Source organism: Staurois parvus, unplaced genomic scaffold, assembly GCF_062004578.1.
Source record: "Staurois parvus isolate SC_StPar_1 unplaced genomic scaffold, SC_StPar_1.0 ptg000151l, whole genome shotgun sequence".
NCBI lineage: Eukaryota > Metazoa > Chordata > Amphibia > Anura > Ranidae > Staurois > Staurois parvus.
In genome coordinates this window covers 14,605,036-14,617,589 of record NW_028317947.1, presented here as the reverse complement: position 1 = coordinate 14,617,589, position 12,554 = coordinate 14,605,036, and the positions used below count along the sequence as shown (strand labels likewise).

General features: G+C 45.8%; 1 protein-coding gene across 1 annotated transcript in view; it reads left to right on the top strand.

Moving 5' to 3' along the window:
• Positions 1 to 7,540: 7,540 nt before the first annotated feature.
• Positions 7,541 to 12,554, top strand: part of ZNF652 (zinc finger protein 652) — a 75,508-nt gene continuing 70,494 nt past the window's right edge. The window contains exon 1 of the mRNA XM_089674487.1: positions 7,541 to 7,740. The gene's annotated coding sequence lies outside the window, so the exon portion shown is untranslated. The remainder of the gene's footprint in view (positions 7,741 to 12,554) is intronic.

Genomic DNA, 12,554 nt, shown 5'->3' with positions numbered 1-12,554 from the left:
GAGACCGCGGACATACAGTACAGGAGATGACCAGAGACTGCGGACACAGTACTCGGCGCACTCCCAGCACAGAGACTGCGGTGTCACTGAGAGTCCCGGGTCCCGTTCTAACGATCGGGACCCAGGACACCCGATTCCAGGTCACGTGATTGCTGTGATAGCCTCTGATTGGCTATCACAGTGATCAGTCACTGTGCAGCCCGGCCCCCTTGTTTTTTTCTCTCTATGAATGGAGAAGAGAGATATACATTGTATCTAACTCCTGACATAGAGAGAAAAAAAAAGATAACTATTAAAAAATAAAGAAAAATACCTAGATCGGGGTTTGATCTAGTTCAGTACCAGGGTTAGTGTTTGGGTCAAAGGTCAGGATTTAAAAAAAAAAAATTGGTGTCAGTTAGCGTTAATGTCAGTGTCGGTGTGTTTTAGGTAAACAAAAAAAAAAAAGACAAAAACAAATGCGCACTATTGTTTCTGGGCTGTACTACGGGTACAAACAACAAATAACATACACATATATGGTACCGCTGTGATCGTCAAGAGCTGGAGAATTTATTTTGGGCTGTTCTTTGGTGGTAGGTTATGGTGGTAACAAGAAACACTCAGCTAAATAAAAAAAAAAAAGATTTTTTTTTTTTTACTATTTTGGGCCAGTTTCCTTTGATAATAAAAAAAAATTAGGAGCTATCCATTCCCATTTACCACCAAATGAAAGCCTAATTTGTCCTGAAACAAACGCGGTATAATCCACCTGGCTGTACAAAGTAGTTGTGATGATATGGATGGTTTTACTAACACATGTCAACATTGCAAAATTGTGCTTTGGCAGGGGCGGACTGACCATTTCGAAACTCTGGCACTGCCCGAGGGCCTGGGGTCAGTAGGGGGCCCCATGAGATGCCCCTGGTACCTTTTTCATAGGCTATTTTGCGTTTGGGCGAGGACACGGGCCCCATGATCCCCTATTGCCCGGGGGCCCCATGAGTTGTCAGTCCGCCCCTGTGCTTAGGCATTTAGATTTGTTTTACCCTTAGGCGTGATGGGGTTAAAATGCATCATGTGATGTGAATACATATGTGTGTCCCAACACACTGTAGTGTGAATGGACCCTTAGCCTGGTTCACACTGGATCTGACCTTGAAATCTACTTCACTTGATTTCAAAGCCTCATCTCAGTGCGACTTTTGCAGACATCTCTGCAACTTCATGCACAGATGGCTATGCAAGTCGCACCTGAAATCACAAAAAATTTTTTTTCCAAATCAGTGTGGCACCGCAAAGTCGGAGTCACACCGATTTGAATGGTTCCATCGCCGACAACCAGGTGCGATTTGTCATGCGATTTGAAACTGTCAAATCACATGACAAGTTGCACTGCAGGGAAGCAGGGCTTAATCATACAGCAGAAGGTAACAGGTAAGCAAAGGACTTTATATACAGTGGAGGCAATTCAATAAAGTGACATTTTTCTGGCTGGCCAAATTAATCAGTTCTGTACCAAATTCATGAAAGCCATGAAGTAGTTTTCTTGCTATTTTTCGACTAACTCGGGTAGGTCTTATGTGCAGCACCAGAGGCGGACTGACCATTTGGAAACTCGGGCACTGCCCGAGGGCCCGGGGTCAGTAGGGGGCCCCATGAGATGCCCCTGGTACCTTTTTCATAGGTTTTTTTTTTAGTTTGTGCGAGGACACAGGGGCCCCATGATCCCCTATTGCCCGGGGGCCCCATGTGTTGTCAGTCCGCCCCTGCGCAGCACTTTTGCATGCTTCTGCAATAACTGCATCAAGAAATTCTTGCATGTTGGTGGTAAGAAAAGTGGAGATAAAGTTAACCTGTTCCATGCTGGAGTAAATTGTGTTGCAGAGGCAATTCAACAGATTTGTATCGACTTTACTGACAGTTACATGAATCTCTTGCATGGACGGGGGATGTTCCGGCTCTCCAATCTAAGCATTGAAAGTGTGATCTTTAACTTACAGTTGTGATGAGATAGCGATAACTCCAATCTTAGTTGAATAACACAGGCAGTGACTCGATCAGATGACACCTTGTAGATTTTTTTATTTTATTTCAGGTACTTATATAGCGCCATCAATTTACACAGCTCTTTACATATATATTGTACATTCACATCAGTCCCTAACCCTCAAGGGGTGTACAATCTAAAGTCCCTAACTCACATTCATATACCTTGTGAAGTTTATTCAGTAAACTGAGAGAATCTTCCAACAATGAACATCGCATAGGTCAAAGATCATAATGTGATCTGCTTCATGAGATGAGGCTAGAAGCTGCAATGCATTCCTGGGAAAAGGGGTGGGGCTATCTATACAGCATGAACTAAACCAGAGAACAGGAAGGAGCAGAGACAAAATACAAGGAACACTTAAAGGCATATGACAGTCATGTGAAACATGACAGGGGACACATTTCTAATGATTTCCAGGGATTATCTCCTAATCAGGGGCGGACTGACCATTTGGAAACTTGCGCACTGCCCGAGGGCCCGGGATCAGTAGGGGGCCCCATGAGATGCCCCTGTTTATCTTTTCATAGGCTTTTTTGAGTTTGGGCAAGGACACAGGGGCCCCATGATCCCCTATTGCCCGGGGGCCCCATGAGTTGTCAGTTCGCCCCTGCGCAGCACTTTTGCATGCTTCTGCAATAACTGCATCAAGAAATTCTTGCATGTTGGTGGTAAGAAAAGTGGAGATAAAGTTAACCTCTTCCATGCTGGAGTAAACTGTGTTGCAGAGGCAATTCAACAACAGATCCCCTATTGCCCGGGGGCCCCATGAGTTGTCAGTCTGCCCCGGCTCCTAATACAGAACTCCAGCCAAAAATAACAAAATACTTTTTTTTTAAAATTAGTCCAATAATAGAAAAAAAAAAAAAACAGTTTTCGTTGCTCTCCTCCCCCTGCAGTACTGCATTTTCTACCACTAGAAGCCCTCAGTCTGATGGACAGTGTCATTCAACCCACTTCCTCTGAGCCCAGACTGTGAATGGACAGTGAAAGAAGAAGCAGTACAGTGATGAGTTCATTTCTCTCTCCTATCAGCATGTTGCTGATTTCTTTCCTGATCGATCTTCCCCAATAAGAATAATCGATCGCTATTCGATGATTCAATTGATTGATCTATATGCCAGAGGTGGAAGTATTATTGATCAGTAAGGCCTGCGTTTTCAGTTTTGCAGAAACATACTACAGTCCATTTAATATGGTTTCCTATGGGTCCCTTATACTTATATACTGTATCACAACACTTAAACCTATAATCTCCCAGAAAAGTGATCTACCTTCACCCTTGAAGGCCAGCTAAACAATATATATGTGACTTTTCTATGAGCAAATGCATCAAATCAAAATTAAATACATATACGTATATACAAGTTTTTTTTATAATTTTTTTTTTTTTTTTTGTATATACAAGTTTTGGTTTTAATTTTGATTTGATGCATTTGCTCATAGAAAAGTCACATATATATTGTTTCCTATGGGTCCCGTTCACATCTGTGCGGTTTCCACTGGTATGTTTTTTGGAAAGGGTAAGGTACTTTTTTTTTTTTTTTTCCTGCAGCAGGTTGCGTTTTTGGTTCCATATGCTTCAATGGAAACGTAATAACAGAAATGCATAAAAAATACAGTGAGTCATGTTCACATCTGTGCACTTTTCACCAGTGTGTTTTTTGGCTCAGGGTCTTCCCCCCCACAGGTTGTGTTTTTGGTTCCATAGACTTCAATGGAAACGCAGTGGAAATGCATAAAAAAAGCAGTGGGTCATGTTCACATCTGAGCGTTTTCCACTGGTGCATTTTTTTAGAAAGGGTCAGGGACTTTTTTTTTTTTTCAACAGGTTGCGTTCTTTGTTCCATATGCTTCAATGGAAACTTATTAATAAAAATGCCTGAAAAAATGCAGTAGGTTGTGTTTACACCTGTGCCTTTTCCACCAATGCAGTTTTTGGGTTAGGGACCTTTTTTTTGTTCCCCACAGGTTGAATTTTGGTTTCGTAGGTTTCAATGGAAACGTATTAAAAGAAATGCATAAAAAATGCAGTGGGTCATGTTCACATCTGTGCACTTTTAATTGGTGTGTTTTTTGGGTCAGGGACTTTTTTTTTTCCCCCACAGGTTGTGTTTTTGGTTCCATAGACTTCAATGGAAACACAGCAAATATGCATAAAAAATGCAGTGGGTCATGTTCACATCTGTGCGTTTTCCACCGATGCTTTTTTTTTTTGGAAAGGGTCAGGGACTTTTTTTTTGCAGCAGGTTGTGTTTCTGGTTCCATAGACTTCAATGGAAACGCAGTGGGTCATGTTCACATCTGTGCGTTTTCCACCAGTGCATTTTTTTGGAAAGGGTCAGAGACTTTTTTTCGCAGCAGGTTGTGTTTTTGGTTCCATAGACTTCAATGGAAACAGTGAAAATGCATAAAAAACGCAGTGGGTCATGTTCACATTTGTGCATTTTCCACCGATGCTTTTTTTTTTTGGAAAGGGTCAGGGACTTTTTTTTTGCAGCAGGTTGTGTTTCTGGTTCCATAGACTTCAATGGAAACGCAGTGGGTCATGTTCACAACTGTGCGGTTTCCACCAGTCCATTTTTTTGGAAAGGGTCAGAGACTTTTTTTCGCAGCAGGTTGTGTTTTTGGTTCCATAGACTTCAATGGAAACAGTGAAAATGCATAAAACACGCAGTGGGTCATGTTCACATCTGTGCGTTTTCCACCAGTGCATTTTTTTTGGAAAGGGTCAGGGACTTTTTTTTTTTGCAGCAGGTTGTATTCCTGGTTCCATAGACTTCAATGGAAAGGCAGTGGGTCATGTTCACATCTGTGTGGTTTCCACCGGTGCATTTTTTTTGGAAAGGGTCAGAGCCTTTTTTTCGCAGCAGGTTGTGTTTTTGGTTCCATAGACTGCAATGGAAACAGTGAAAATGCATAAAAAACGCAGTGGGTCATGTTCACATTTGTGCGTTTTCCACTGCTTTTTTTTTTTTGGAAAGGGTCAGGGACTTTTTTTTTGCAGCAGGTTGTGTTTCTGGTTCCATAGACTTTAATGGAAACGCAGTGGGTCATGTTCACATCTGTGCGTTTTCCACCAGTACATTTTTTTGGAAAGGGTCAGGGACTTTTTTTTTTTGCAGCAGGTTGTGTTTCTGGTTCCATAGACTTCAATGGAAAGGCAGTGGGTCATGTTCACATCTGTGCGGTTTCCACCGGTGCATTTTCTTTGGAAAGGGTCAGAGACTTTTTTCGCAGCAGGTTGTGTTTTTGGTTCCATATACTTCAATGGAAACAGTGAAAATCCTTAAAAAATGCAGTGGGTCATGTTCACATTTGTGCGTTTTCCACCGATGCTTTTTTTTTTTGGAAAGGGTCAGGGACTTTTTTTTTGCAGCAGGTTGTGTTTCTGGTTCCATAGACTTCAATGGAAAGGCAGTGGGTCATGTTCACATCTGTGCGGTTTCCACCAGTGCATTTTTTTGGAAAGAGTCAGAGACTTTTTTTCGCAGCAAGTTGTGTTTTTGGTTCCATAGACTTCAGTGGAAACAGTGAAAATGCATAAAACACGTAGTAGGTAATGTTCACACCTGTGCATTTTCCACCCATGCAATTTTTGGGTTAGGGATCTTTTTTCCCACAGGTTGCGTTTTTGGTTCCATAGACTTCAATGGAAACAGTGAAAATGCATAAAAAATGCAGTGGGTCATGTTCACATCTGTACGTTTTCCACGTTTTTTGGGTCAGGGACTTTTTTTTTTTTTTTGCAGCATGTTGCGTTTTTGGTTCCATAGACTTTAGTGGAAATGCATAAAAACCGCAGTGGGTCATGTTCACTTCTGAGCGGTTTCCACCGGTACATTTTTTTTGGAAAGGGTCAGGGACTTTTTTTTTTTCGCAGCAGGTTGTGTTTTTGGTTCCATAGACTTCAATGGAAACACATTGGGTCATGTTCACATACGTGCATTTTCTGGAGAGCGTCAGGAACTTTTTTTTTTCTGCAGCCAGTTGCATTTTGGTTCCAAAGATTTCCAAAGAAACGCATAAAAAAAATCAATGTTTGTGTTTTTTTCTGCGTTTTTGCTGGTTTCTCCCCTAAGACAACATACACCTCCCAAAAACGCAATTAAAAAGTGTAAAAAAAAAAAATGCAAAACGCATCAACCGCACCTTGCATAGATGTGAACCAGGCCTTATTATAAGATATGGTGCAGGGGCGGACTGACCATTTGGAAACCCGGGCACTGCCCGAGGGCTGGGGTCAGTAGGGGGCCCCATGAGATGCCCCTGGTACCTTTTTCATAGGCTTTTTTGAGTTTGGGCAAGGACACAGGGGCCCCATGATCCTCTATTGCCCGGGGGCCCCATGAGTTGTCAGTCCGCCCCTGATATGGTGATAAGTGATCGATCACATCTCTCTTCCCACCAGATACCTCATAATCCAATCGATCAAAAATGATCTATACACCAAAAATTTTGGCAACTCCATTTGATTGAATCCAATCTAAACCGAGTCCAAGTCTGAAGGGAATTTATAGCTATTTGATTGATTTCTGATTTGACCGTACCATTGTCTCTTCTAGCAATTGATCAAAATCCACTTCCCTGTCAATCGATTATTCTTATTTGGGGAGATCGATTGGAAAGGAAAGCAATCATTTATCACAGTGTCTATGGCCACCGTTAAATTTGATCAGATTTTATCAAACGGCATTGATTGACCAGGGCTGGAATACTATCGATCGTCTTGCATCAGTCAGCAGCACTCAGATGCTTTGTTCATGAACACGATCGCATTCTGATCGATCAGATTATGAAATCACATGATGGAAACTGAGATGCGATCGACAATTTACCTTTCTTGTTTCTTAACAATTGATCAAAATCCTCTTCCCGGGGTGTCATATCAATCGAATGGGTTGTTGACTATAGACCGATTGGCAGAGATCAATTGGAAAATAAATCAATCATTTATCGTAGTGTTTTGAATTCATATCTGGAATAAGTTATTTTTATTCAGACACGTTTGCCTGCAATATAAAGAAACATAAATAGCCATCCTCAGCCAATCAGCCATCGCCCCTTTAAATCAGTGGTCTGTACAATAGAGGTTACAAGGGTACTGCTGTGTCACCGGCGAAGCTCCGCCTACAAATGTCAACCTTTCTTCATTTGATTATGCGGCCGCCATTTTGTCGAAGCCCCAAAAAACGTGGACCGATGTAGCCAGCAAAAGAAATAAAAAAAAAGATAAAAATTGAAGCAATTTTAGGGGAAAAGGAAAGAGTAACGACAACTGATTAGCCTTTTTTTTTTTACAAACACATTGTCCCAGGGGAACCCTGGCGCCCATGACAGGCTAGGCGCTAGAGGCTCGCGCATGCGAAGTATACTGAAGGTCTCTAATGTCCACTACGCATGGGCTAAATCGTACGCGGCCGCGCACGCATGCGCCCTGTCAGGCCTTTCCGGCGTACCAGGTAGCTCGCTTCCCCCCTCCCCACCACTCATCGAGCGCGCATGCGTGCAACGCTCGTCGAGTGCCGAGCCAAGGCAGGCGCGCGCCCCCCTTAGCACGGAGCGGGCAGCGGCCACGTAGCTGCGCGGCGCCGGGAGCGCGCACGGAGGGGGGCGCTCGGTCTAGTGACGTGAGCGGCGGAGGAGGAGGAGGCCGAGGACAGGAAGGAAGCTTACCGGGAGCCATGGACCGAGACACCCCGGGAGGGAGGGTAAGAGAAGGGAACACGGGCCTGGTGTGTGGAGGGAGAAGGCTGAGGCCTGTGGTGGTGGAGGGAGGGGGAGTTGGGGGAAGCCTGTACTGGGAGCAGGCCTCTGGGGCTGACTAGGCCGCACTGTGCACTGAGGAGCTCCATACTGACTGATACATGGACTTCCCTCCACAGGAGGCCGGCCCTGTCCGGGGAAGGCTCCTCAGTGAGCAGGCAGGCCGAGGCCTAGGGAGGGGCAATGCATTCTATACCTTCCCATAGCCTGGGGGTGTCCTCCACCCCATCCTGACCACCATACACCCCATCTTCTGACTGGAAGACCCCTTCACCCAACCCCCCTATACTGTACTTACAAACAGAACTTTATCTGTGCACAGAGCGAAGACAGGATACAACCAATGCCCAGTTATTATATTGCAGCCCTGAGGAAATTTCCCTTCACTTCCTGTCTTGGAGACACAACAGGAAGTTAGAGGAAATCTCCCAAAGTCAGGAACATCTCCGTCTGAGCAAGGCATTGTCCAAAGGGGGCCACGTGGGACTCCGGGACTGTTATGGCGGGACAAACTTCATTCAACTCCGTATTCATTTCGGAGCCGGGAAGGAGTGTTAAACCAAAGGTCATGACCAGGCCATTTTTTGCTATTCGGCACTGCGCTACTTTACCTGGTAATTGCAATGCTGAACCCAAACTTCTATATTTTTTTTCACACAGATAGCCTTTTGGTGGTGTTTGATCAGCGCTGTTTTTATTTATTTTTGCAATCTAAACGAAAAAAGACTGAAAATTAAAAAAAAATATATTTTTTATATATATTCTGTTATAAAACGTCCAATAAAAAAAAACATTCTTCATAAATTTTTGTCCGAAGCGTATTCTGCTATGTGTCTTTGATTAAAAATCCCCATGAGTGTATAGTGATTGATTTGTTATAGCGCATACAAACGATGGGATCTATACTGGAATTTGTGTTATACTACGAATGGTGGCAATCAACTTATGAGACTGTGATGCAGTGCGGCGGGCAAACTGACGCTGGGAGGGAACTAATTGCCACTGACATCACCAGTGCCAATAATACAGTGATCATACTATACACTGTCACTGTACTAATGACACTGGCTGGGAAGGGGTTAACATCTAGTGCGATCACGGGGGTATAAATGACGATGGGAGGGAACTAACTACCACTGATATCACCAGTGCCAATAATACAGTGATAATACTATACACTGTACTAATGACACTGGCTGGGAAGGGGTTAACATCTAGTGCGATCACGGGGGTATAAATGACGATGGGAGGGGACTAACTGCCACTGATATCACCAGTGCCAATAATGCAGTGATAATACTATACACTGTACTAATGACACTGGCTGGGAAGGGGTTAACATCTAGTGCGATCACGGGTAAAAATGATGCTGGGAGGGAACTGCCACTGATATCACCAGTGCCAATAATACAGTGATCATACTATACGCTGTCACGCTGGGAGAGGGGTAAAAATGATGCTGGGAGGGAACTGCCACTGATACCACCAGTGCCAATAATACAGTGATCATACTATACGCTGTCACTGTACTAATGACACTGGCTGGGAAGGGGTTAACATTAGTGCGATCACGGGGGGGGGGGGTTAATGACGCTGGGAGGGAACTAACTGCCACTGATATCACCAGTGCCAATAATACAGTGATCATACTATACACTGTCACTGTTACTAATGACACTGGCTGGGAAGGGGTTAACATCCAGGGTGATCACGGGGCTAAAAATGACCCTGGGAGGGAACTAACTGCCACTGATATCACCAGTGCCAATAATACAGTGATCAGTGATACTATACACTGTACTAGTGACACTGGCTGGGAAGGGGTTAACATCCAGGGCGATCACGGGGCTAAAAATGACCCTGGGAGGGAACTAACTGCCACTGACATCACCAGTGCCAATAATACAGTGATCAGTGATCATACTATACACTGTACTAGTGACACTGGCTGGGAAGGGGTTAACATCCAGGGAGATCACGGGGGTAAAGCGGAGTTCCAGACGGTTTTTTGTTTATTAAAAGTCAGCAGCTACAAAAACTGTAGCTGCTGACCTAATAAACAGACACTTACCTGTCCTGGAGTCCAGCGATGTTCTCACCCGCGCCGTACCTTCTCTCCTTCTCTTCTGCACGGCGCTGCCATCTCTACTGTGGGCACCAGGATGTGACAGCTTGCGGCTTCACAGCCTGGTGCCCACTGCACATGTGCGAGTCGCGCTGCTCCTCCTGATTGGTCTGGCAGTCTTCTGGGACCTGTAAAAGTTCCCAGGAGGGGGCCGAACTTCCGGCTCACTTTGCCGCGTCGAACTGGGCAGGATGTAGGAGTGGGTACCTGTCAAACCCAGGTACCCTCTCCTCCTTCGCTCCCAAAAGGTGCCAAAAGTGGCAGTTGAGGGGGAGAGGAGGTAAACAAGCGGAGCTTTCACTTTTGGGTGGATCCCCACTTTCAGTGTGTGGCTATGTGTACAGTGTGCTGCTTTTTACTAATGTTCTCTTTGTTTCTTATTCCTGAGAAATAGAGAGATTGTTCCCTCTGTACAGAGCTTTGTGTTGAATGTCAAGGCTGTGATTGGAGAGAGCCGATCAGCAGGTCCTGGCTGGGACTTGCTGACAGGCTCTCCTGCTGTGTGCAATCACAGCATTTGGCCACTGAGGGGACACGTGTGCGCCCAAACCTGGAAAAAGCGGCGTACAGGTACATGGCTTTGCCTACAACTGTCACTTGTCCTCAGTATAGTGCAGGCAATCAGGAAGTGGTTAAAGCGGAACGTCACTCTCCCAATCAGCATGGACTATTTTTAGTCCTTGCTGCAGCATTAGTAAATAGGAAAACATATCATATTTACTTGTTTTAAACCTTTTTTTTTTAATTTCTCAGTTACTTCCTAGTTTCCATGCCTAGGCAGTCTTCAGGAGGGAAGGGAGGGTTCTCAGCTCAGCCTATGCCTGAGCTAGGGTCAGACTGATTCCATGAGGTAAATGATACGGGAATCATCTGCCCTTACTCAAGATGGCCACAGCCAAAAATGGTAAGGGGTGTTTTTCAAAGTAGTTTCTTAGCAAAATAAAGCATGGAGACATGGACTGATGGGGGAGTTTGCTTTAAAAATGAATTAAACATCATTTTTGGTTCATGGTGCTCAGATGCAGTGCAGTTCTGCTTTAAAGTGTAATCCACAACAGTACAATCAGTCTGTATATGCAGTAAAGCATGCTCATTATACTCACTGTGGAACCTAAGGGGTTAATCCTCTGCATTGTGTAAAACGGCTGTTTGATCCTGACTTCTCTGATCCGCCCCTTCTTCCAGTGCCCCCCTCTTATCTCCTGATAAGACATCGTGTGGAGACACTCTGCACATGCTCAGTTTAGTGTGTATTGCTAGAGAGGGTTTTTTTTTTTTCTTTTCTTGGGAGGGTGCATGTGATTAACACAGGGCCAATCAGCACTGTCCAGACAGAGTTCAAGGGTTCTGCATACTCCTAGAGCAGAAAGAAAATGTCTTCTACCAGCTTGAACCAGTGCTCTGCTGGACACTGATAGAAGTCACAAGACTGCCCTAACTGCTGATAAGAAAAGGTATTTAGCAGTTTATATTTACTAACATAATTGCATTTCCATGTTGTGTGTACTGTGGGAGACCAGATATAGTGAATGCAGGGTCCGGGGAGACCGGATATAGTGAATGCAGGGTCCGGGGAGACCGAATCTAGTGAATGCAGGGTCCGGGGAGACCGGATATAGTGAATGCAGGGTCCGGGGAGACCGGATATAGTGAATGCAGGGTCCGGGGAGACCGGATATAGTGAATGCAGGGTCCGGGGAGACCGGATATAGCGAATGCAGGGTCCGGGGAGACCGGATATAGTGAATGCGGGGTCCGGGGAGACCGGATATAGTGAATGCGGGGTCTGGGGAGTCCGGATATAGTGAATGCGGGGTCCGGGGAGACCGGATATAGTGAATGCGGGGTCCGGGGAGACCGGATATAGTGAATGCGGGGTCCGGGGAGACCGGATATAGTGAATGCGGGGTCCGGGGAGACCGGATATAGTGAATGCGGGGTCCGGGGAGACCGGATATAGTGAATGCGGGGTCCGGGGAGACCGGATATAGTGAATGCGGGGTCCGGGGAGACCGGATATAGTGAATGCGGGGTCCGGGGAGACCGGATATAGTGAATGCGGGGTCCGGGGAGACCGGATATAGTGAATGCGGGGTCCGGGGAGACCGGATATAGTGAATGCGGGGTCCGGGGAGACCGGATATAGTGAATGCGGGGTCCGGGGAGACCGGGTATAGTGAATTCGGGGTCCGGGGAGACCGGGTATAGTGAATTCGGGGTCCGGGGAGACCGGATATAGTGAATGCGGGGTCCGGGGAGACCGGATATAGTGAATGCGGGGTCCGGGGAGACCGGATATAGTGAATGCGGGGTCCGGGGAGACCGGATAGAGTAAATGCGGGGTCCGGGGAGACCGGATAGAGTGAATGCGGGGTCCGGGGAGACCGGATAGAGTGAATGCGGGGTCCGGGGAGACCGGATAGAGTGAATGCGGGGTCCGGGGAGACCGGATAGAGTGAATGCGGGGTCCGGGGAGACCGGATAGAGTGAATGCGGGGTCCGGGGAGACCGGATATAGTGAATGCGGGGTCCGGGGAGACCGGATAGAGTGAATGCAGGGTCCAGGGAGACCAGATATAGTGAATGCAGGGTCCGGGGAGACCAGATAGAGTGAATGCAGAGTCCTGGGTTTAG